Source organism: Lissotriton helveticus, chromosome 6, assembly GCF_964261635.1.
Source record: "Lissotriton helveticus chromosome 6, aLisHel1.1, whole genome shotgun sequence".
Classification (NCBI taxonomy): Eukaryota; Metazoa; Chordata; class Amphibia; order Caudata; family Salamandridae; genus Lissotriton; species Lissotriton helveticus.
Genome location: NC_136067.1, coordinates 631,775,303 through 631,801,586, shown reverse-complemented (window position 1 = coordinate 631,801,586; position 26,284 = coordinate 631,775,303). Strand labels below are relative to the sequence as shown.

General features: G+C 44.0%; 1 protein-coding gene across 1 annotated transcript in view; it reads right to left on the bottom strand.

The window, feature by feature from the left end:
- Positions 1-26,284, bottom strand: part of MEI4 (meiotic double-stranded break formation protein 4) — a 675,270-nt gene that overhangs the window by 72,046 nt on the left and 576,940 nt on the right. Inside the window, exon 6 of the transcript XR_013596137.1 lies at positions 19,796-19,993. The gene's annotated coding sequence lies outside the window, so the exon portion shown is untranslated. The remainder of the gene's footprint in view (positions 1-19,795; positions 19,994-26,284) is intronic.

Here is a 26,284-nt window from a genome sequence, read left to right as displayed (position 1 = left end):
GACCTCCTAATATTAACAGAAATCTGGCTTAATGACTCCTCCTCATCAATTTTAAACATTTTAGTGCCCACTGAGTATGACATAATCGGATTAGATAGGCCTCGGAAAGTTGGAGGTGGCATAGCTTGCATATTTTAATCACTTCCCACCCTAAGCCGCACACCAAAAGTGACCCAATGTCCACTTTTGAGCACCTGGGCATGGACATCTGGAACAAAGACAATTTAGTTTGTATATTTCACTAAATCTATCACCCCCTGGTGATAATCTTCTCTTAGTAGAACAAAAAATGGAGACCTAAAACCCTAACTATATCTTCTGGGGTGATTTCAACTTACACTGGAACTACACTAATGATCTCTTATTGTGCACTTTCGAGGCCTTCCTCTCTGACTTAAACTTCACCAAGTCCTGCAATGAACCTACCCACATCAAGGGATTCATCCTCGACTTAGTCATTGCTAAAGATAACATTATTTAATTGGATGCCATATCACCGTGTGGCTGGACGGATCATTGCCTAATTTCATTCTGCATCTTGGAAAGGGTGGCGTTTAGGCATGGACCACCTTGTACGGTCAAGGTGTCAACAATGGTCAAGAGACTTGAGGCTTGGGGGGCGTGGCCTGGCAAGATGGCTGAGTACACATGTCTCTCAGCACTCCCATCGGATAAAACTGCCCTATGGAACAGTGGACAACACTTATCTGAACTTACGGCAACCACTTGTGGTGATAATACAGGACTCGAGAAGAAATTTGCTGGTGAAAAGGGAAAATAAAAAAACACAACCCTGATTCAGCCGTAATTTTTTGGGACAGGCCTAGGAGCAGATCGAGAGCAGAGCCAAATCCAGAATACAATCTATGCTGCAACCTGACCCGAGAAGTGAAGCGGTGGCTCGCTGGCCAGCAGATTGATGCTAAGGGACAGAAATTGTCAGTGTATTGACTTGTGGGACGGACGAAAGCAGAGGGGCACTGCAGATATTCGGCGGCGGAAGCTGACAGTCCCGTTCATGGAGAAGGTGAGAGCTGGGTCCCTGTCTGGAAAGTGAATGGTCGCTGCCCTGGGAGTGCGGTGGACAGCCCAGGGCTTGGAAAACAAAGGGATAACCCGCGGAGCGCTCCGATCTGTCCGGTTGGAGCTGGAGGTCGATTAGTGCAGCGGGGGACCTCCCAGATCCTGCGGATGCGGTACGCCAGAACGTTGCCTCGGGGACTAACTGTATGCTGAGCCAGGTGCAACCCCAGAGGGACCGTTGGGAATAGGAAGCCTGAAATCCAGCGGCACTGTCGGAAGGAGAGAAGACCCACGATAAGCTGGCAATGGAGGAGAAACTACAATGGGGCAGAATTTAAGGGAGAGAACTGGCCCCATTGGCCTCGGCCGCAGTACATCCAGGGGAAGAGGCATATCGCTGGACCAGACTGCCTGCAGGGATACAGGATCTCAAAGAAGCAACGGGGAAGTGAAGGCACTAGAACAGGGCACACAAAAACTGGATGAGGGGAACTAGCAACCCCGCAACTCGGACAACTAGGATTTATAGATACGTTCCAACCTGTGCTCACTTCTCCTTGGAACAGATACCTAATAGCTATGGTAGAGGGGCGCTGGGACAAACGAAAAGAGGATCTACAGTCCCAGGGCACATCCATACTAGTCGAGGCACAAATTGGTGCGGGCAATGCAAAACATTTACAATTTCTGACTATTTGGTTAAAGAAAAGGGATACTGTGTGCCTCAAAATAATAAGATCTCATAATACATGCAAACACTTTCACTGGCTCCTGAGATGCAAATAGACCCACCAGCAGAGCAACAAGAGAACCTGCAGGGGATGGACAACCCCCTCCCTCTATGGTAGATGTCCTGGAAGCTATACATACCACTTGCAATGAAATGGTACATAAGATAGACTTAGTAGGTATTGAGGTCAATCTGCTACGATACGACCTCTGCAAAGTTACAGATAGAGTCACTACAAATGAGCAAACAGTAAATACCATGCAAAAGGAAGTTTGCACACTGCGGGATACGATCGATCACAGAACTCAAAGATGACCTTTCTGGATGAGCGGGTAGAGGACATAGAAGGGATGTCACGTAGAAACAACTTACCCTTCCTGGAATTTCAAGAAAAGGCAGAGGGCCCCCCTGCAGAACTTTTCTTGGAGGAATAGATTACCACAACAGTGGCTCCTAACAAATTGTCAACGTTTTTTACTATTGAGAGAGCTCTTAGGGTGCTTGGTCCCCACCCTTGCTGGGAGCACCACCCAGAGCTATCATTGCATGATTCCTCAACCTCAGGGATCGTGGCGCTATTTTACAAATGACACGTAAAGAAGCCACTGTACAGTTTGAAGGACACCAGATCTCAATCTATCCAGACTATACACAACGTGTATAGGATCAAAGAAAGTCCTTTTTGGTGGTAAAAAGTCATCTTAGAGACTTAAACCTCAAGTACAGTCTCCTTTTTCCAGTTAAACTCAGATTTTGTCAGCAGCAGAGGCCAGTGAATGGCTGAATACCTGGGGACATTAGGAGAGTGGGATGGCCCCGACAAGGAACTCATCGCGAAATGATGACTTGGGACGTCCTCCTAGGGATAAAAGATTACAGAATACACGACGGCCAGCTACCAAAATACGTAGTCCAGGCGGATCAGGGTTTGCCAGGATGGCAAACTACAACTATCGGAAAAGGAACCGGAGTCGGGGGACTCATCTCAGGCACAGTTGCTAGGTGGTGGCTGCCAAGAAGAGTAGGGAGATTAGGGAGCGGATCTCCATTCGTATTACTGTCACCGACCAGACGTTGGGTCCTGATAAGTATTCAGCTGTTTCTTGCTAGAAGATGACTGAAACCACCCCCAATTATATACAGAGGAACAATGATAACATTAATGTTTATTATATATGTAATTGAGTATATTTGGAACTCTGGATATGGAAACTGATGGGGGCGCCTTGCCTCCCACCAAGGGGCGGACAACTAATTTGGGGGCTAGAGGTATGTCCTTGCACCTTACTGAAGAGTCTACCACTAGCATAGTGGAGAGACTCCTATAACATAGTTGCATTATTTCCTATAGTTTTGTTTTAAGAGGTAATGGGGCAGGAAAAGCACTTCTTTATACTGTCCATGTTGCAATATCTGGGGGATGCATTACTGCACAAGGGGTGGGGGTTATTCTTGTTGTTGGGAAAGAATTAGGGATGTTTCCTCCACCTGCTTATGGAGTCAAGGAATATGTAACAATGTCAAGGTTTCATGAATACCAGGGGGATTATTACAGTGCATGGTTAAGAAGATGGGGTGGAATACGGACGTACAAAAGATGACAGCCACTGTACAATAGCTAATCTTATAGAATGTACGTGGGATAGCATCCTATGAAAAGCGTAGGAGGGTATTTTAATATATGAAGCATTACAAAGTAACCATAGCATGCCTACAGGAGACGCATACTTGGGGGGACTCTCTACACTGTCTTGAAAAAGTGCTGGAGAGGGCAGCTGTATGCCACCTCATACTCAGAATTTACCTGGGGGGTTCTAATATGGATGGCCCCGGGAGCTTCATTTCAATACCAGCACCACGTAGTGGATCCAGAGGGAAGGTATGTCATTCTGCATGGTAGAATGGATGGCAAGGAAACCTGTATTATTAAAGCCTATTCCCCTAATGATTACTGTCACTTGTTCTTTTCTAATATCATTAAGATTTCTTCCCCCCTATATGGGAGCATCGGTACTAATGTCAGGGTACGTTGATTGTGTCCTGGATGGTGATATGGACCGTGAACCCCAGAGGTATCGCACTAATATCCTGATGATGGAGACCTTTCAGGAGATTATAGAGGGTATCAAACTGGTCTATGTGTGGTGCCATAGGCATCAGACAGCATGTCAATTTTCCAGCTACTCCCCGGCCTCGGGTAAATTTAGTCGACTAGACTATTGGAGCCTCTCCGCAGAATTGGGCCCAGTTGTGGGGGGAATAGCTTATCTACCCAGGTACTTATCCGATCACTCGCTTGTACTGTTAAGCCTGAATAAGACGGGAGCCTGCCATACCATTCCCCTCAGGAGTCGTAGGACTGAAACCCTATTGGACCCCCCCATTTGTGGCCACACTACTGACAACCCTAGAGCGATACTTCGAGGACAACTGGGGGTCCTGTTCAACACGAGTGCCTGAATGGGAGGCCATGAAGTATTTATTAAGGGGGAATGTATTAAAACAACATACAGGGTTCGTCAGCAACTTCAAAAAGATATAGCCAAGTGGGAGGAGGAACTGGGAAACCTGGAAAGGGAACTTCCAGTATCCCCCCACAAAATGGAAGAATGGAGGGTAGCAGGTGAAAACCCACTAACAGACTTACAAAGACTAGAAAAATATGTGTATTCCATGAGCCGACAGAGGCTGCACGTGGAAGGGGACAAAGCGGGAGCCCTGTTGGCCCATTTGATTAAATGTGAATCGGAAACTACCCCTGTTGTGCAGCTTAAGGACAGAAACAGTAACAAGGCTCTGTCGCAAACTGCAATTGTGGCTGTTCTGGCTGAGCACCTTGAGCAGGTGTATGCCTAGTGCACACCTGAAAAGCAAGAGAGAATTCAAAATTACCTGGACTCGATAGATATCCCGGGTTTAGAAGGTGACACTGAAGAAGCCCTAAATACTACAATCCACAAAGAGGAGGTTCTGCTGGCAATCCAACAGCTAAATACAGCAAAGAGCCCTGGGGTTGATTGGCTTGATGCAGAGTTTTATCAGAGGTTCGCTCTGCAACTAGCAGACTACTTGGTGGAGTCTATAACGAGGTGTTAGTGTGGGCTGTACACTCACCACTATGAGAGAGGCCTTAGTGGCCATGATACTAAAACCAGACAGGGACCCTCTGTTGGTGAACTCTTTCAGACCCATATCAATACTTAATTTAAATGTTAAAATACTTAGTGGGGTCATGGCAGCGTGACTTCTCCCCGGAATCCACCATATTGGTCACCCAAACCAAGCGGGCTTCATCTCTAAATGTAACACTACTCATAAATTAAGGAGACTAGCACATATCTGAATTCCCCATGCCTGAAGGAAAATGACTACTCCCTCACATTACTAGACATAGAACAGGCTTTTGATGCTGTGGAATGGTCCTATTTGTGACTAATCCTCCGGAAAATAGAGGTTCAGGGAGAGTTCCTAAAATTCGTGCAGTTGCTTTGCCAAGCCACTGTGGCAAGTATCAGAGTGGGGACCTTGTTATCCAGACAAGTTGAACTGTGTAGGGCTACTCGCCAGGGATGCACATTTTCTTAGATACTGTTCGCGATATCCATGTAGCCACCAGCAGTGGCTTTGCGGAGGGGGTTAGGAGAGTGGGGAGTCTAGCTAGGCGACACTAATCATGTGGTGTCCCTATATGCCGACGGTACCCTGGTATATCTCCGCCAACCAGCAGCATCAGTGCCACTGCTGCTTGCTAAGCTAAGGAAGTTGGGTGTGGTGTGTGGACTCCGGATTAACCAGGGAAAATCCAGATTAATCCCCATTGGGGAATTAGTTGAGGGTGCCACAGGCAGAACTCCCTAAAGATGAACTACCATGGGTGGGAGGGGGGAGAGATACCTAGGTATAAGGCAGGCAAGCTCACCTTCCATGTATTTTGATCTCAATATTGGTAGAGTGATCGAGGGACTATGGGGCCCTAGAAGTTTCTGGCAGGACTTGCTGCTGCTCCTCATGGGTCAAATTGCTATAATCAAAATGATTATCCTTCCTAGGTGCTTGTACACAATGGAACACTTGCTTCATCTTATTCCCCGGTCCTATTTTCGAACACTTGATCAACTTCTCACAGACCCTGTATGGGGAACAAATGAAAACGGGTACGGCTACTAAAGGTACAGAGAAGATGGATCCGGGGAGGATTGGAGGTTCCTTTCATAGAGCTATATTACATTCAACACACATCGTATGCTCCTGATATGCCTCTGTGGGCACTACCACCCTATGCTCTTACAATGGACTCTATGTCCATAAGGAAGTGGAAGGAAGGGGGCTACCAGACATTGGGAGATCTATATATGAATGGTAAATTTTTGACACAAGAGGAAGCAACAGACGCCTTTAATCTGGGGATGGAGCAATTTCTCCAATAAGGGAAAATCTCCAGTGTGACCCGAGAAATATGCCCGGGATTCCCCGATGAACCTTTTAGTACCAATACATTAAAATTAATGTCATATATGGCACAGGATGGATGACTGGTCTCCCACATATCCTGAAGAAAAGAATTATTCCCTTGAGGTTGATATAACTAAAAGCTAAACCATAGCCTCAAATATCACAAGACAGTCTAAGAACTGTTGCAAACACACAGATATGTAAATTATAACATATTTATTATACATCAAAAAGTTAAAAAACAGATAATTACATTTCTATACATAACATGATTACCTAATCAAATGGTTAACAAAACAGACTGATGATAGCATTATCAATTATGACTAACCCTGGGCGTAGTGTGCGGAGTGGGGCTCCGCGGAGCTACGCGAAGTGGGCACATAACTACGCCCACCCGCGCACTCCGCGTAGCCCCACTCCGCGCCGCCCGCCTCCCTCCCGCCCTCCCTAAATACATCAATAAAAGTATAAAAAGCTGTTAAAACACTTACCTTGTCTGCCGCGTCCCCGGGGCTCCCTCTCGCCGTCCCGCGATTCGCGCCGCCACCGACCCGGATACTAATGCGCATGCGCGGGCGGCCGCGCATGCGCATTCCTCATGAGAAATGCGCATGCGCGGCCGCCCGCGCATGCGCATTAGGACCCGAAATGGCGGCGAGAATCGCGGGACGGCGAGAGGGAGCCCCGGGGACGCGGCAGACAAGGTAAGTGTTTTTAATAGCTTTTCATACTTTTATTCATGTATTTAGGGAGGGCGGGAGGGAGGCGGGTGGCGGCCGGCTACGCTCCGTCTGCGGAGCGCGCGTAGTGCCGCCTGGCTACGCCCGCTACGCAAAATGCGTAGGAGACGGCACTCCGTGCACGGAGCGTAGCTGGCCGCCCACCCTTAATTATGACCTGCACAATTGAAAAGACAGACAAAAATTGTAAAACATAAAAATTGTTGAATACAGTTGGTACATTTGAAGCTCCCAGATATTACCACCTATGTTTTACCACTATTGATCTTTTGTATAAACAAGGGTGATGGAGACTTAAATTGTACTATAATCAAAATCGTCGACGCGTTTCGTCGGTTCTGTACAAATGGAGTCCACCTTTATCAAGACTTGTCTTTGTAGTCTGTCATACTGAGGGGTCTGTACACTTTCCCCTTGGGATTGTATCTTGGGGGACTATGAATCTCTGCCGTGGGTTTGCTCGCGCACTTGTAGTTGCGGTAATAAAAGAATTCAGGGAATCCCAAAAATTATCCTGTTTCTAGTCTACACCTTCGTAGGGGATGGATTTCTTAATAATCGCTTTCACCAATGATCTGTGTAGTGGACTCATATATCAGCGCTGGGCCAAACATTCTCCGGAGCTCGCCGGAAGTCTCTCAGGATTTAATTGAAGTGGAGAGGTGAAGCTGCCCTTCCTTTTACTAAAATATGTGACTTTTGCCGGCGGTCACTGAAAATCTCACAGGGTTAAAAAGGAATTTAGGAAGCTGCTCCTTCTTCTTGTAGAGGAAAATGCCTGAAAACTGAAAGGCTTAGAAAAGTCCTCTCCCAAAGCACTTTTGCTCGGTTAGTTGTGGCTGTCGATTCAATTCAATCAGGACGTGGTAGCCTCTGAAAGGAAATCGCTCCCGCTGCTACTTGGGGTTCCGTGTCGAATGCCCACATATACAGAGACCTGAGGAACGACCTGCCTGGGGCGTTCTACCGGTAAAGGGCAGGTGGGATGCTGTGCTGGAGGTGCCACAATCTGATAGACAGTGGCAGAGAGAGTTCAGAAAGTGATCGGTACCATTAGCTCAAATGCACGGTTTAAACTCCTACAATATAACTTAGTACGCCAGGTATACCTTACTCCACATACAATCTATCCCACCTGAAATTCTTAATGTACAAGATGTAAGGCACATGGGGCGGACTTCATCCGTATGGTTTGGACATGCCCCTTTATAGCCCCCAATTGGGACGAAGTATTAACGCATATTCAGAGAGCCACAGGATGGGAGCTACCTAAAGAACCCAGACAAGTAATATTAGGGCTTCTACCTAGCCCCAAAGGTAAAAAAATAACCCAGTGTTTTCTCTTGTCGGGGCTCTTATAAGCAAGAAGACACATCTTTATAGGATGGCTCAGACCCAGGCCACTCCCTGGTGGGAGAGTGGATGAAAAATATATGCGAATGGTCCACGGCAGAGAGGGTGCGAATGAAAGTGGTACGTAAGGATGAAAAAGTGGAGGAAGACCTTCGGGCATGGTCTCAAATCATGGCAGATCTTAGGGATGAACAGGAGTCGGGAAAACGGGTATCTGAAGATACAAGAGAAGTTGCATCACAGGAGAGTAATTATGAGGTGGACATGGCATGGTCTAACATGAAACATTGAGAACTGGATACAGCAACCATGCATATAATAGCCCTGGAACCATGACTCAAAGTTTTGTGCGGAAAGGAGAGGGTTTGAGGGAAGGGGAAGTTGGGAGTTAAGATTGGCAAAACTCAGGTAGACATTATGCAAAGTACTGGATATGTATGTTATTCCATTGGAGATAATTTGAAAATGAGAACCTGCTCTCCGCTTGTTAGAGTTTTCGGACTCGTAAGGTTAGATAAATGTGAGAGCTGGAAAATGATATGATTAAATGTTGTAATATGTTCGGGAGGGGAGGTCAGAGGACCACACAGTTACTTTGATATTCGGCTGTAAAACAATGTCTATATGATATAAATGGCAATAAAATTCATGGAAAAAAGAGACTTGAGGCTTGAGGAACGTCAATATGAATGACTTAACCAGCTTCAGTAATAACCTACTTCTTCTGCCCCCTAATCTGACAAATATGGATGACCTCACCGAACACTGAAATCATTTAATGACTAATATATTTGACTCAGTTGCTCCAAAACAGCTCAAAAGAATTCCCAGCAAACCATCCAATCCTGGTTCAACTGCTCCCTTAATGAGGAAAGACACAAACTAAGGCTAGCGGAAAGGTCATGGAGACACTCTCCCTCCATAACAAACCTCAAGCAGCTGAGGGTGAGAAGAAGTACCTACAACAAACACATCTGCAGTGCCAAAACTGCTCACTTTAGGTCAACGCTTGTCCACACAAGAACAGGGCAAAAGAACCTGTTCAAAATCATCAAATAGCAAGCAAACCACTCAACTAACCAACACTTTGCACTCAATAGCTTGATCTCTAGTAATGAGAAGTTTTGTGCACACTTCATTGAAAGAACAAGAAAGATTGATTTAGAACTACTATGCATCACACCAAATACTCATTGTCTATCCCAGTCCACTGCATCTCCGCTACCCCTGTCGAGCTCCCCTCTTTCTGGCTCTATGTATTACCCTTTAAAAACCCAGGCATCGTGAAATAACTTTGTACTTCCAGACGACGTTGACCTACTCAATGTTAAAACTTCATTAAAACCTTCAAATCCTTTCAATGATACTCTGCCCACCGATACCTTCAAAAAAATGTTATCCTCTGTATCCCTACTCTGGTCAAAAATTGTCCATGAATCTCTCCTGCAAGGATTGATTCCTGATTGCCTCAATATTGGTCAAGTCACCGCAATCCCAAAAAAGCCAGATGTAGACCTCACTGATCCTTACTAATTCAGACCTATTTCCAATATCATGGCTTCATCCCAACTACTTGAGAAATGTGTACACATGCAACTATGTAATCACTTCGAACAATTTCAACTCCTCGACCTACTGCAATCAGGCTTCAGATCGGGACACAATACTGAATCTGCGCTGATACATAATGTTGACGACTCTCTGAGACTACTGGTCCAGAATAAAAATTGCCTACTTATACTTTTTGATCTTTTCTTTGCGTTTTACCTAGTCAAACATGACCACTTGATTGCTCTACTTAAAAAAAGGATAGGGTTATTAGGCCCAGTCTTAAATTGGTTTGACCTCATTCCTACATAATAGAACGCAAATAATCAAAGCCTACCATTCCCTTTCTAACAGTATCGAAGTCTCAACTGGAGTGCCTCAAGGTTCAGCACTATCACCCACACTCTTTAACTTGTTCATGGAGCCACTCACAGAAATTCTGAACCACTTGAACATACATTACCACATGTACACAGAAGATACTCAGTTGTACATGGAAATTTCCACACCGGATGACATCAAACCTCTTAACTCTGTCTTTGTGATAACTCAGCATTGGTTAACCCATTGTCACCTTATGCTAAATACTCTGAAAATGATTACCTCCTGATTTCCTCTCCTAATCTCTCTACACCCATTCAGGGCTGGCTCAAACAACCAACTGCCCTCAATTGCACTCCACATATTGAGGACTCAACTAGATCAATAGGCATAACTCTGGACAAACACCTAAATATACAACACCGCATCAGCACAACAAGCAGAGGAAAGAATCACCAACAGAACACGTTAAGGAAAATTAAACCCTTCCTACCTCATAACAACATGAGGCATGCAGTCCAATCCCTAGTTATCTCCCACTTAGATTACGGAATTGTGACCCTAGCTGGACTTTCCAAAGCTAGACTGGCCTGTGTAAGGGCTACTCTGAATTCTGCTGCCTGAAATATCATGGGTTCAATGAAACCTGAACACATCACACCAGATTTAATTCAACTCAAGTGGCTCCTGTTCGAAGCAAGAATTTGTTTCTAGATTGCCTGGTTGACACACAAAGAGCTTCACTACAATACTCCAGTTTACCTAACTATCTGGCTTGAATCGCTCCCTAAGAAACTCTAAGAATCTACTGCTGAAGCAACAAAAATTCAATAAGGAGAGAACTGATAACCGAGCCTTCTCTGATCTGACTCTGAGAATTTGAAACGCTATTCCTCCTAAAATAAGACCTAATCCCTTGATTGCCACATTAAAAAAAGTGAAAGGATTGCTCCAGAATAGCTACCTGTAATGATAGACCTGAAGCCACCCAAACTAACTTCTACTTCAGTTCTACATCCTTCTTTTGAATGTTTAGTGTTGCATTTGTACTGCTTTATACCTTCTATTAACTGGATTGTTCTTTCTCACGTTATTACTTAACTGACTATGCCCAAGTTGAAATTGCTACCATTCCTGCTCATTTTGCATGCTTTGTGAACAGCACTCTGATACCCTGACCTGTCATGTTTGTGCTTTATAAAACCTTTCAAATAAATAAAATAATCTCCCTGGACCATTGTGGTGTTGCTGCGCCTAGTTTTGGGATAGATCTGGAGTTTCCTGTTTGCTTGTTTGTCTGCGGGCTACATGCCAGTTCATCTGTGACCTGTCAATCAGTGACCTCTGGCCTGGGTTTCAATGTCTGCCTGACTACATAGTTCTAAGTTGAGGTTGACATGGAGTTCATACCGAGTGAATGCATCAATAAGAATGCAACTTGGCTTTTATACATGAATGTATCATTATTCATATTGACATCAACTTTCCGAATATTAACAAGCAGACCCCTTGCTGAGAGCCCGTTGTTGTTTCTTCCTTCCATTTGCACAAATTCTGTAATGTTCTTTTTGCTTGGGTCATGGGGATTGATGGCAAGTCAGCATTGGTGCACTTTGTTGTCCTTGCAGTTACCTGTTTTTGAATAAGAACTTTGTTAACTGTTTATTCAGCTTAGTTACATTCTCTCCATTTGATGGTTTTGGAGAATTTGTATTTTACCCCAGGGTTTTGATCCCATCAACCTAACAGTCATGATCTGGTGAGGTATCAGAAGGTGACCCCTGTTTAATACACCTTTCAGTGATTAGGGGAGTAAGGGTGATTACTATAAACAGTATGAATGAGACAGATCTTATTTTTATAAGCCATTGAGCCCCCCACTTTATCCTTCTAGGGTGATTTGGGCCTTTTTGACATTTTGGTTTTGAGTGATCAGATTAGTGATGGGTATGTTGTGGAGTAGTCTTATGAGTTCATGGAGAGATAGGATTGTGGCTTTAGCAGGGGTTCTACGGGGGTCACTAGCTTTTCTAAAACCGTCTCACCTGGTGTGAGCACATGTGTGCGGTTGCTTTGTGGATCCTTCCGGAGACTATTTTCCTTCTAGGGGCTACCTGTTTTGATATTACCCCCAGTTGCGCTTGCTGAGGCTTGTGTTTGTAGTCCTTGTGTATTCATTATATGTGTGCGGAAATGTGGGAAGAGCAGGTGTGTTGCCGTTTGATAATCAGAGAACAAATGATGGGTATGCTTTCTTGATCTGCACATCTAAAAATATGTGTCAATAGTACAAACAACCACAAATTGCTTTCTTTATGTGTTGGGTGCTCCCTTGGTGCCAAATACTCACCCACCTTGAGTATCAAACTACTGGACCCACAAATGTAGACCAGATACAATATTACAACAAAGACATCAGACATCCACGTTCATAAATCAAATCCACATATGCTTGTTCAGCACACACAGTCCATAGTAAAGGATCCGCAGCTGAAGTAATATCCAAAATCACATTTATTTCTTGAAATTACGGCAGCTGATGTACGTTTCGCCCTCCTGGGCTTCCTCAAGGCTTTCTTCACTTGTATTAATATATTTAGTCTTCAGTCTAAAGCGTCACAGTGAAGTCACTGTTGAGCTACTGCAGTCTTTTTTATGTTAAATCTAAAAAGCGTCCTTTGTACTTTTAATGACATTAGTCTCGATTGGGGAGAGGAGTTGGCCTAACGGCGAGGGCGGTCGTCCTTGAATCTCGGGAACTGGGTTCGAGTCTCGGCAACAACGCTGAACATCCTGTGATTCTTGGCAAATCACTTTGGCTGTGAGACCTAGGTGTCCACTTTTTAAACAGTTTTCTAGATTCTGTTTCGCCCATTTTTCAGACTTCCCTGCCCTTGTGGTGTGGCCAGTGAACCCCCCGGGGGATCAGCAGCCTGTGGCCTTAGTTTCTTTAGCCACTTTAGGCAACCTGATTATTCTGTGTTCCCACTGAATCACAGTTGATGCAGAACTTAGTGTGGACTCCCAACAGACATAGCACATAGCAGCCCAGAACTCCTGGGCTAAAGGTAAAAATTAATTGGGAACCCCAATGATAGTCCTTTCAGATCTGGTACAATTTTCATGGAAAGGGGATAGGGGGATGCTGCCTCTCTTTATCATTGGAGGTGATCTACTGGGGGTTAAGTCACTGGGATTATTATTACCTGTCTTCATTTCTGGAGGATATATTTTCCTGTGAATGTTGGGGTAGCGTGATGGTGCTACTTCCCCACACTGTCACCCCTCTTGCTGGGGTTGTGGTCTCAGTCCCTGTTGTGCTGGGTTCCCTATGTGTGGTTGCTGCTGCCACATGCTTACCCAATTAATTGATTCTTGCTGCAGTTGTGTGGTAATGGCAGACCTCCCTGCGACTGAGTGTATGATATGTGTTGATTAGGCCTGGGCGGAGTCCGCAGAGTTTTACCCCTTTGAACTTCGTGAAGTGACAAAAAAACTCTTCATCGCTCCGGCGGAGTATGTTGAGCCACACTGCTTGCACTCATTTTAAGCACCGGGAATTCGTCCAGCACTGTAAATTTTGCAAAAATGGAACTCTGTGTCACACTGGAGGGTGCTGCTGCTTTCTGCCACTCGAGTAGACATTCTGCCCGAGCTGCAGCTTCCTCAATGCAAGCGGCAGATCACTCAATGTCCTGCCGCAACCGCCCGCATTGAGAAATCTCGCTGAGAGGTCTAGAACAGTTTTTCTCTTGTGAACGCTCACCAACTTATCGTTGGTGAGCAGCTTGAGAGGAAAATTCTGCTCTGTGCCACTTCACAGTGTTTTGCGGAACTCTGCGCTCTGCACAGAGCGAGAAGTGGGCAAAACTCCGCAAATTACGCTGGAAGAGCGGAATTTTTCACCCACCCCTTGTTCTGATTACCTTGTGTTTGGCACTGAGGAGGGACGTTAACCATATGTTGTCACATGGGGTTCTGTGGCGGCTGGCTCGTATTCTCTAACCTCTGCTGCTTTTGATGCTCATGGTATGCCTTTGACCAGCATGCCTTTACCAGGTGACCCCACCTATGTCACATAAGCACTCTCTAATATCTGTTTGCGGCCAGCCTCCCGCCTCTACTACCATAACCTGTCGATGTTCCTAAACTACCTGTTTGGAACCCTCTAAAGTTTCACTGTGGATTCCCCATTGTAATTGGTCCCATCTGCACGGCTCTAGTCATTGCTGCTCCCTCAACGGCAGTCAATTTTAGCTTATGCTGCACTCATTTTGCTGTGTCTCTTTGGGTCTGCTCCTGCTTCTCTCAATCCTTTTCTTGCTTTTACTTATGTTAGTGAAGTATATGAGCTTGTATTTCCTGCCACAGTTTGGTATATTAACCAACTATGCTGTCCAGCCCGCTCTGTATCTCGGTGGGTAACTCTTTCTTAAAATATTACATAAAAATGTGACTTTCGGCCCAGTGCTGGTCCACAGCTTTCCGGTTTACTATCCCCATTTTTCTCTCATTCTATTTAAGAAATCATTTATGCTTTCCTCTGACTTCATTATCGTTGCCATTAGCCCTCCTACATCTGGGAGGTCAGGAAATATATCTCTGAAGGTGGTCCATATACGGTGCCTGTGCATATTAAATTCAGCCCGTCATGCTGGGTATTTGTTTGCGAGATTGCTGGAATGCAAGCTTGGGTGAACACCATGTTTGTCAAATCTCCAATTAGGTTGCTTAGTAGGCTCTTAATGTCACCTATTGCTAGGTTGATACCAGTGGTGTTTTGCTCGAAGCATGTAATCCATTTCCCTGCGCCGTCTATCAATGATGGTAAATTGGTTCTCAATCCCTCTTTTCCATATGGGTTCATGGCACGTACACAATTCTTATTGCGCTCTTCTGCAGTAGATGGTTCATTCTCATTCTAGGTGACTCTACGGGTTTCTCTTCAACATAGCGCTCCTAACTTGTGATGCAATGCTGAAAGTAAAGGAAGTTCCAACTGGGGTTTCCTCCTCCATCGCTGATGAAATCCTCTACTACAGCCATGTCCTCTGGCTCAAATGATCCTTCCTTTTGCTAAGGCCTGACCCCCTCCACAGTCCAATCGGCTAATAGGTTGCAAAACAGGTAAGCAAATCTCTGTCATGCACCCAGGTGGAGCAGTGCATAGCCTCATTGCTGCTTCCCTCATATGTACACATAGGTACCATTTTGTTTTTCCTACGTTGCAGGTGGGAAAGTACCAGGCTGCCTTGTTCCTTAATTTCTTGTTCAGCCCCTCTCCTTTGTCAAGTGGACGGTGTGGCTCTGAGCCCAACTAGTAGCCTTTCATCTACCTCAGACTTTTTCCAGTGCTGCGCCCTGTACCTTGCCCGCTTCCCTCATGCAAAGAGCAAGCTCTCCTGTATTCTTGTTATAACTTCTGGTTGCGTTCCCTTTCTCTCTCTTGAGCATCAGCTCATGCCTCTCTTCCTTGTGTCATCTGGCCTGTCTCTTTTGCTCTGAGCTACGTGCTGCTTTCGTTTGCCTGGCTTCACCTTCAAATTCACTCTCCGTTTCTTCCTCAGGCTCCTGGGCAAGGCCTGTCGCCCACCTTTGTCATCGGTTCCCAGGAGACTGGAGCTTCCTTCCTCTCTCTAAAGCTCACTGAATCCTATTGAGAACAGCCACAAACTTTCCTGATACTCGTGTATGCCCGCCTGAACAAGTCAGTAAGCGCGTTTTACTTGCCTTTGAGGTGTCATGTTTTGAGCATGGTGAACAGGGAGCCGAGCTTTGGGGTCCTTCCCCAGGGACTTGGGCTGCGCTGTCTTGGCTCTGTTGCTTTTTGTTTTCTCGGGCTTAGACCTAACTGACCTTTTTTCTGTGGGGGGGCTTGTTGGCGTCTACTATTGTTGGATTTGAATGTCCTAATGCAGAGGAAGCCTCCCCCACCATCCCTGCATATGGTGGGGGCGATGCTAATGCCTTGCTCGCTATCTACATTGTGGGGCTGTCGGTTTTAGCTTCTTCAAAGGTGGCCCATAGTTCTAACATTTACTCTTTTTTGTCTTTCTTTTGTCCTGCATATTTAGTTCTTATATGTGTTTCAGTATGTTCAATTATATTTGGGTCAAATATTGCCTCCTTAGGCCAGGGAAATGTGTGTGCCTTTGTGTGTGAATGTCACTATTTGCAAAACATATGAATTCTCTTTATCTGTTTGGGGAACCTAGTTTCCATATGCTTAACCCGTTTACCACAGCGGACATTTCGCCGGGGTGCGGGTGTTCTAATGGGTTGGCGGGGCTGCAGCGGCCAACCGTCGTGCGCAGCACCCCAAAGGTGGTGCTCGCGTGGGCCAACGGAGCACGGAACCAGTTAATTTGGGAATCCATGGCAATTTTAGTCATTTGGATAAATTCAATTCAAATGACGATTTGTAGTTTTGCTTGTCTAATCGCAGGGCAATCGTATGAGGTGCACTCTTACAAATTACGTACTAGAGCTCAGTACTTTTAAAATACTTGCATCAAACAGTTTGACTGAACATTTCAATTAAAACAAGATAAGAAATGCATATGTAGAACTATAACATAGGGCGAATATGCTGCATGTTCAAATAGCATTTGCACGATCCCAGTTTTTTTGCACAATACTGTTTCCAATCAATACAACTTCATTGCATACATATTACAGTTCAATAATGGTTGACAGAAAAAATTACTTTGTCAAATTATTAGTATGCTCTCAGCACATGTTAGTCTCTGAAAAGAGAAGGTGTGTGTGGAACACATTCCTAAGTGAGCTGGATAGTCTGCCAATATCCGCCCCTAGACAAAGGTGGCAATCATATAAACCATATTTCAATAATTCAGGAATCGTCAGCCCCTCTATGACACACACAAGTTACAGACCTCACCCACCAACCTAGTTGGTGGCATGCTTCATCATCAGACCCACCTGTTGACACTGAGTGTGTCCCTGGTGTGCTAAAATGCATGCATTACAGCGGAGCTGGTATATTTACTGAGTGTGCCGTGAAGGTGACGTGAAAGTGAAATTTAAAAACTGTCCATTGGTCCCATTACCCAAAGGGAATAACTTTAATATTTGGGCCTCTGACAGCAGTAAAAACAAGGCAACGGATGTAGGTGGAGTGGTATTTAGGAGACTCTTGCATCCAGTGGGTGGTCTACATGTTTCAGCTAGGCCTTTACTATAAACTGGCTTTCCTCAGGACCTAGACAGGTGAAAAGTGGGATCTATACTCCCTATTGTGTATGGATCGGAATATGTGTGGCACACGCTAAGGTGCCCGATGTGAGAGGAGGCAGTCCCTTCTCAAAGCATTCCTGTACATACAAACATGAAATGACAAACAAACACACAGATTGGTCGTTTTGGGCACGGTAGCAAGATCACATCAAATAAATAAGTAATCACCGTAGTGTTTGTGGTAACAGCGATAAAATCCTCTTTATGTATAAATCACACATGCCCTTACCTCAAGAGCCTAATAAAATACACCCGTAATCCTTGGCGCATAGCCGCATCCTCACTGTCAGGCAAGGCCAACACACCCTTTGACCTCAATGCACATAGTCTTTGCCACTTTTTCATGAGGGAACCCTATGGGGTCCAGGGATGACCGGCTTAATTTCACCACCATGGGCACCCCTGTTAGGATAAAACCGCAGCACATTTTTGTTGCGTTTGCAGTGTAACGCTCACGGTCTTTACCACTTTTCCCATGACGGGTTTCCGGAATGACCGGCTTAACTTCGCCCAATGTCACTCCCACGGGCACACTGAGATCAGTGACGATAGTCCAACACGCACCCCTGTTTTGATAAATCCCTGTGCATCATGTTGCGTTTTTTCTTTTCATGTACAATTCCTCCCTTTTCTTTCAACACCATTATAACCATTGGGGAATGTATATGCGAGGCGGCTCAGTCTCCATAACGACTGACCAACCTAAACGTCACTAGTACAGGCCCCACCAGGAGCGTGAAGTCTGTTGTCTACGTCTTTCTTTTCTGACAGGCCCCACTCGCGCGCACCGGCTAATGAGAGACAGTTAAACAACCATGAAGGTATTTAAACAACTACACCTCCCGGGTCCATTATCTACGGAGACCCGACGCAGCAACATAGGTGCTAGAGCAGGCCCAGAGCATACATGTAGGAAGTAGATCACAAGGCACGGCTCTCCCGCTACGAACATGGTAAGACCTCTTCCTTTCCAGGTTTTACAAAGGGCGACCATGCCCTCTTTTTCTTCCTTTCTTCCCACCACAATGCCAGTACCTCTGCTGGAATCTTATGGGGCATTCACAGCTAATCGCTAGTGTGAGAATAACTATTTTTTTAACTATTCTCAGTCATTATGTGCTTTACAACACACAATAGGGCATATTTCAATAATTATCACTCAATATAACCACGACATCTTCACCGTACTGACATTTTATCGCTGTTATCACAAACACTACGCCGATTATTTGTTTATTTAATGTTATCATGCTCCCGTGCCCAAAACGACCAATCTGTGTGTTTGTTTGTCATTTTATGTTTGTATGTAAAGGAATGCTTTAAGAAGGACTGCCTTCCCTCACATAGGGCCCCTTAGCGCGTGCCACACATATTCTAATCAATACACAATCGAGAGTATAGATCACACTTTTCACCTTTCTAGGTCGTGATGAAAGCCAGTTTATAGTAAAGGCCTGGCTGAAACATGTAGACCACCCACTGGATGCAGGAGTCTCCTAAATACCACTCCACCTACATCCGTTGCCTTGTTTTTACTGCTGCCAGAGGCCCAAATATTAAAGTTAATCCCTTTGGGTAATGGGACCACTGGACAGTTTTTAAATTTGAACTTTCATGGCACCTTCACTGCACACTCAGTAAATATACCAGCTCCGCTGTATTACAGCCATTGTAGCACACCAGGGACACACTTGGTGTCACCAGGTGGGCCCGATGATGAAGCATGCCACTAACTAGGTTGGTGGTTGAGAGCTTCATAAAAAAGAAAGAAGACCTTACTTTCTTTTTTGTTAACAACACACAGCTTTGATTTTCTCATCACGTCTTCACAGACTAGTTCTCATTGATTTAACATATGACCTAGGGGATAAGGAGTAGCACTCTAATCCTCACTCTCCCTTTGATAATATTACACACGTTACACCCAGTTTCTTGGGTCCAATTATTCCCTCTGTGCGAATTCCACACTGTTAAATGTCCAGGGTCCAAGCTAGATGTACCTACCACACTCCTTCCAGATACTAAGGGTTTCAGGGAAGACTCTTAGCACTGGGAAATCATTGAAATACAAAACGATGAGACTGAGGTATCAACTTCCCAATCAGGATAGATATGTCACAAAAATCAACATCCTGGAAGTTATCATGGGCTATCTTTGCCTTAACTAGCGTACTCAGCTATCGAAAAAAGGTGACTTCTGCGGGAACACCTCCAAGGCCGCCTTATGACTGTTAGGACATATAAAATAGATAACATGCCAGCCTCTGTCAGTGGCACAAATGCTTAGGTTATCTTTTTACGTTGCTCCCTAGTTTGCCATACCCCAAATGCTTTAGACAATGTTTGAGGTTTGGATGCAGTTTCTTACCCTTTGTGACAGGTTCTTCAGGACAGACCTCTGCGCGAGGATTCAGTCGAACTTCCAATCAATTGTGGAATCTGCCCACCTTTCTTGGTGAGTAATCATGAATCCATCCTGAGGGGTCTACTTCCTTTGGCTGCAGTGGGGTACGATATCCCAATGACTTCTATCTGGCTCGTCAAAATGTTACTTGAGTTGGAAATCCTTTAAAAAACAGAAAGCAAGAAGTGTTTGGCAACATAGGAACAGTTTGCTCAATTGAAATATTACGCCCGGGAGAGCAGTTACATGCAAAAGGTCTTATGACTGTCTCAATTTTCAATCAGAATGTTTCCATCTTATCCATATGGTGGGATATGTTGGTTGCTGCCTTTGGAATAATAAACTAATTGTCTAATGGTTATGAACTGGGTCTTGACCTTGTAGTGGGCAAAATGTGGCCAGTGTATAAAGTGTCCAGATGTCCGGCGTGGGCAGTGTGTGATCACTGGCGGTGCTAGGTCCTGATTGGCTATTTGTTCCTAACTTATGTGGCATCTGACTTTTTATGGTGTCTTTAGGAGCACTCATACCCCCTCCAGCCATGTGAGCATTATTGGAGCAATCTACCTTGGCCATTGTAATGTCACTGCACCTATCCGTGGGACTGATCAAGAGTTCCAGCCCGAGTGTTTGCATGCCAGCTACTCACTCTCCCACCTGTGACCTATTAATCACCCATCCCAGGCCTAGGTCCTAGGGCCTGCTTGACTACTTATTTGTTAGTCAAAGTTGTTGTGGAGTTCTAAATGGGTGATTCTGTTAATAAAGACAAGATTTAATTTTCATCGAAAAATGCTACAATTTCCATATTAACATGTGTGCGCAGTTTACTGCCACTTTGACATGCCATTTTAAACCACTTGCCAAGCCTTAAACTTCTCTTTTGATACACGTATGTCACCCCTAAGTAGGTCCTAAGTGACCCTAAGGGCACGTGGTGTGTAACTTAAAGGCAGGTCATGTACTTTTAAGTTTTAAGTGCTCTGGCAGTGACAAGCCGATAAATGTGTTTTTCACTGCTGTAAGGCCTACTCATTCCATAGGCTATCATTGGTTATTCCTTAAAATACCTTTAAAGCTGTAATTCCATACTGAAAAGGAGTAGCTACTACATGCTTAATATCTTTCGAATGGTGGTGATAAACCCTCTTCAACGGTAAAGTTGAATTTGATACCATTTTAGAAATGTCACTTTTAAAAAGTAGACATTTCTCTGCTCTTACTGCTCTGTGTACCTTGCAGCGGGCCTTCAATACCCGTCTGGGCTGGGTGACAGCTACACTTTGTGCCTCCTCTAGACAGCCACAACATTGGAATGGCTGGGTGTTAAAAGAGATTAATCTACATTCCTCTGCATAGAAAGCCTTCATGGGCAGGAAGGGGTATTGTTGGCTCACTCTCATGTCTGAATAGGTTGTGTGCTGCCCTCAGAAAAGTTGCTGATTTATCCCCTACTGGTAGTCTGGAGTCATTATTGGGTGGAAAGAGGTCCTTGTGCACTTTAGAGAAACCAAATCAGTACACTACTGGACCTGGGAAGAACTCTGTTGGAGTGAAGACTGCTGTGCTGTAAGGATTGCCACTATTCTGGGACTGACTGTTCTGAGGAACTGCTTCTCTACTTTTCTGAACTGCCCTGGTGCCTTGACTAGATCCATCTCGCTTGAATTCAGGGTGACTCTTAGGGCTTACTGGATAGCCTCCTGTATTCGGAAGTCTCAGGGACACAAAAGACTTCCTACAATCTTGCTGGACTCTGCCATCTGTGAGTCCTACCCTTGCCTGAAGTGCCCCTCTAATCCTGGGCCTCAGAAGTGGGTTTTTGCAGCTTTTTCCTAACTCAACACAGTGGTGACTTTGCGCTGATCAGTAAAGATGCATTCCATTTGACACCGTAGCAGCGGTGGCTCAACAACAGCATTTCTACAGCTAGTGGTTCTACACCGACGGACAGCGTGGTTCAACATCTATACAGTGCCTGCATCACAAAGGTATTTACCAAGCTACCAGAGGGTGAGCACCGGTTACTTTAGGGTGCATATCTGACCAACCCTGAATAGAGTGGTGGTCTCTTCTTCGACAGGGTGCCAACAAGATACCCCATTTCTTGGAATCATACCCTCTCACTTTTTTGGGATGCTTAAGTGAGTACGCACACACTCCTTCCAGTTACAATGACCCAATCAAGGTCTTACTTCAATAACAAATCTAAAAAAAATGTTTGCTGTCAGTCAAGCTGAGGGATTCTAAATGTTCTCTTTTAAAACTGAATGGCAACTGTTAAGCACAAGTTCTGCATCACACCACCGCCACCATTGTAAGAAATCGATTTCTAGTTAGGGTGGAGGTGAGTTCTCTACAAATAATATGTTAATAAACTTGTTAGGTTAAGCACACAGTTTCAGCAATTGAAACCTGGCACATACTTTGGTTGCTGAAGCACAAAGCAGAGGGGCTTAAATTATAAAAATGTCTAACGTATTCAGCAGAACCAAAACGGGTAAAAAGTGAATACACAGCACAATAAAAACCTTGCAACCAATTTCCAAAACTTAAGAAAAACATAACAAGAAAAATGACACTAAAATTATTCAAACCAATAAGTGTACATATAGATATGAATGTTTGTGAATTTAGATTTTCTTTTTTTTACTGTTTTCAGTCAAAAAATGTCAAGAAACAGTATAGCATTTAGAGGTGCAGAAGATCGTGACCTAGGTACAAGCTGAGGCTGAATGTGATGCACCTGTGCCAACATGTCGATCCTAGCAAAGGTCTCACAGAAGTGGTGAGTAAAAATTATTTGGACATTTTAAATTGCTTGCCAGAGAACTGGGAGCCAGTTACAATGTGAACATTTTACGAGCATTTGTAATTCAATCTCTGATTCCCTACTGATTTAAAACCCATTGTTGGTGCGCCCTGTTTCCACATGATTTAATTCAGAATGCACAAACACCTATAAAACATTAACAAACATAACACACAAAATCCTGTTGGATCACTGGGATGTAAGGGAGGCCAGGAGGAATTACAAAAAAGCTATTGAAAATGGAAATGCTGATATAGGAATCAAGGCTTGGGACAACCTGGAAAAGCAGCAGCCCTGAAAAGCAATCGAGCCTTCTGTGAAATAGTGAACTGGCTCTTTTTCACTAAAAAGCCAGAGTCAGGCATTGATTGAAATGTAATAGAGCAAGAATGGGTTCTCATTTTGGGAAAATATTTAACCCTAAAATGCCTGGGAAAAATCCAAGGTTACATGTTGGTCCTTCTGCAACTAGCACAGTACAAGTTGATCTTAGCAAATCCATTTCTGTGGAGGAATTATGCATAGCTATATTCCGCTCAGCATCAGGGAAGGCATCAGGACCAGACAGGTTACCAGTGGAGTTCTTTAAACACAATTTAGATCTCTGGGCCTACAGCTATGGTCCACAATAGTTGGGGGGTCAATTGAGTCGTGAAAGAAGTTAGTTACAGTCCCCATACATAAAAAGGGTGACAAGAATATTCCATCCAACTAAAGCCCGATTGCACTGCTTGACTCTTCGGGTAAAATCTGTGGCAGGGTCATTTTAAAGAAGTTGGAAGCTTCGGTGAATCAAAACTCCTTTTTTACTAATGTACAATTTGGGTTTCGCCCAGAAATGGGCACTACACATCAATCTCAGAATCTCTCCCTAATTCTGGGTAAATATGTTAAGGCCAGGAGAGGGGCCATTCACATGATTTTTATAGACCTGTCCTATGCCTGTGGCTTAGTGAAAATAAATACATTGTGGGACATTATGAGGCTTGCTGGAGTGGATTCACCCCTATTGCATGTGTTAAAAGGTCTTCACCATGACACAAATATGAGAATAAGCTACTTCCATTCAGGCGACCAGACTTTCATCATTCAAGTTACCCATGGGGTGAGAGAAGGCTGCATTGTGGTGCCCTTTTTCTTTCATTTTTATATTAATGCCCTTGATTCATTTTTAATAGACTGTACCCCTGACGTCCCAAAAATGTATTTGCACCCAGTCCTGGTTTTATTTTACGCGGAAGATGTTGTCCTCCTGGCCGCACCACAAGTGGCCTGCAAACCCCTTTAGATGGATTTTATAGTTTTATGCATGGGTTAAACCTTAAGGCAAACAATGATGAATCCTATATTGTAACATGTGGGCCTAAGACCACATGCTCAAAGTCATCTTTTTTTTTAAACGTTCTTTTTATGGAACAATTGCTAAGTACACCAATACAGTCATTGTAAATACAGAGTTATAGTATCTTGGTGAATTGGAAGTAAGGTTGTATAACAATAAGCCATCAAAGTTGTTTTTGGTGGATATACAATCATAAAGAAAACAACAGATTTTGGCTATTTGGGCATTCTGTTTAGCGTCAACTTGAAGTGGGATCGCCTGATTCTTCAAAAAAAAAAAAAAGACTTTGGAGGCAGCCTGCGGATCTTTGTTTAGATTTGCAAATAATGTAAGTCACAATCCCCCTTAAAGTTGCAGTTATTGCTATACAGAAGTTACTGCTTTTCGGTTGGTACATTCAGTGCGGGAGTCTGGGCCATGCACCTGTAAAGACCCTTCAGGTAGCAGAAAGCAAGTTGTTAGCAAAGCTTTTAGGAATTCCCAGGTCCACAGCAAGTATTATCATTCATAAAGAAATGGGCCTTGATTTTATAGAAGATAAGGTAGGCTTGGCACCCATTTTGTTGTGTGTTAAAATCTGGTCCACTCTGGAGCTAAGCTTCACTTGTGGAGTATTGGAGGATTGCCTGAAACTGACTAATATGCTAGACATCCCTTGGATCAAGTATATAAAAAACATACATCATGATTTAGGATTAACTGGTGTTTTTGAGAGTTCTAGCGAGATTGTCTCACGCACGAAGGCTCTGGTAAAGCACACAAACCATGCCCATTGAGACAAGATGAGACTTGACATGGTAGCCATCCACATGCATATCCCTTTATCAACTTGTGAACGAATGGAGCCTTATCTATTATGGATAAAGGCACCAGAACACAGATTTTATTTGACCCACCTCTGAATAAATATGATTCACTTCCTCGTGGCTTTGACAGTTACCGGGACATGGCTTGCTTCATTACCCCGCTGCCCATGCGATTCAGTATCCACACAGTCCACCAGGCATTTTATGTTATTCTGAACTTCATACTCAGCTTTTAGAACCCGGTTTTTAAGCCTAATTTTAGTACGGAAATGTTTTAGAACTCATCAAGTAGGTTTACTGTTTTTACAATGCTGTGAGCCTTCTACAATCAGTTTTTCAATATTGAATATTATTACTCAGGCGAGGGATTTAAGGAAAACGTATACAGTGTGACTCAGTCACGACACAACAGAAAGACAATCGATGATGTGTAACCAAGTAATTTTATCTTTGTGATTTTATTGTGCATGACCTGTTTGTTTTATCCTGTGCTTTGATGGTCTATTCGACCGAGTAAAGATTATTTGACTGACTGGATACTAGGAGAGGATTTATTCAGAATCTCTGAAATATTGCAAGCAATATACTACAATTAGTCTTTAAGAGCAGTTGATTTCTATCCTCCTTGTCTTGGGTTACCTCAGACTCTTGAGAGGGAGTCTGAAGCTGCCAGACCTTTTCCCAAGCCATGAGGGCATTCTCAAAATCCCCCTTTTTGACTCCCTGGTCAACTTCCACACTATCTGCTATCACATGATCTTCAGCTCAACAATGTTAAGGCTCGGCAATCTAGACAATCCCTCCTTTCAGTTCCAATGACCCAATAAAGGTCTTACTTCAATAAAAAATATAAAATGAATGTGTGCTGTCAGTCAAGGAGAAGGATTTTAATGTTTGTCTTTTAAAACTGAGTGGCAACTGCTAAACACATGTTCTGAATCACACAGCTGCCATGATTGTAAGAACATGGACATTTAGTTAGGGTGGAGGTAAGTTCTCTACAAAGAATATGTCCATAAACTTGTCAGGTTAAGCACACAGTTTCAACAGTTGAAACCTGGTTCATCCTCTGGTTGCTGAGGCACAAAGGAGAGAGGCTTAATTAATTTAGGAAAATATGTAACGTATTAAGCAGAACCAAAATGAGTAAAAAGTATAAACACAACAAAATAAAAACCCTACTCCAATTTCCAAAACTCAAGAAAAACATAAAAAGAAAAATTACACCAACATGAATAAAACCATTCTAAAAAAAAGCTGAGGCTGACTTTGATACACCTGAGGCTGGCTAAGTCAGGTGCAAGGTCCCACTTCTGACTTAGGGCCTACATTTAGTTGGTAGTTAGTCCATCACAATGAGGTAAGGTAAGGTAAATTTATTATGCATAGTTAATTAAAACCAATGCAAACATTTTACATAAAAGATTTTAAAATATCATAAGAAAATTGGTTCATTAATCATCATTAAAAAGAGCATGCAATAAAACGGCCAG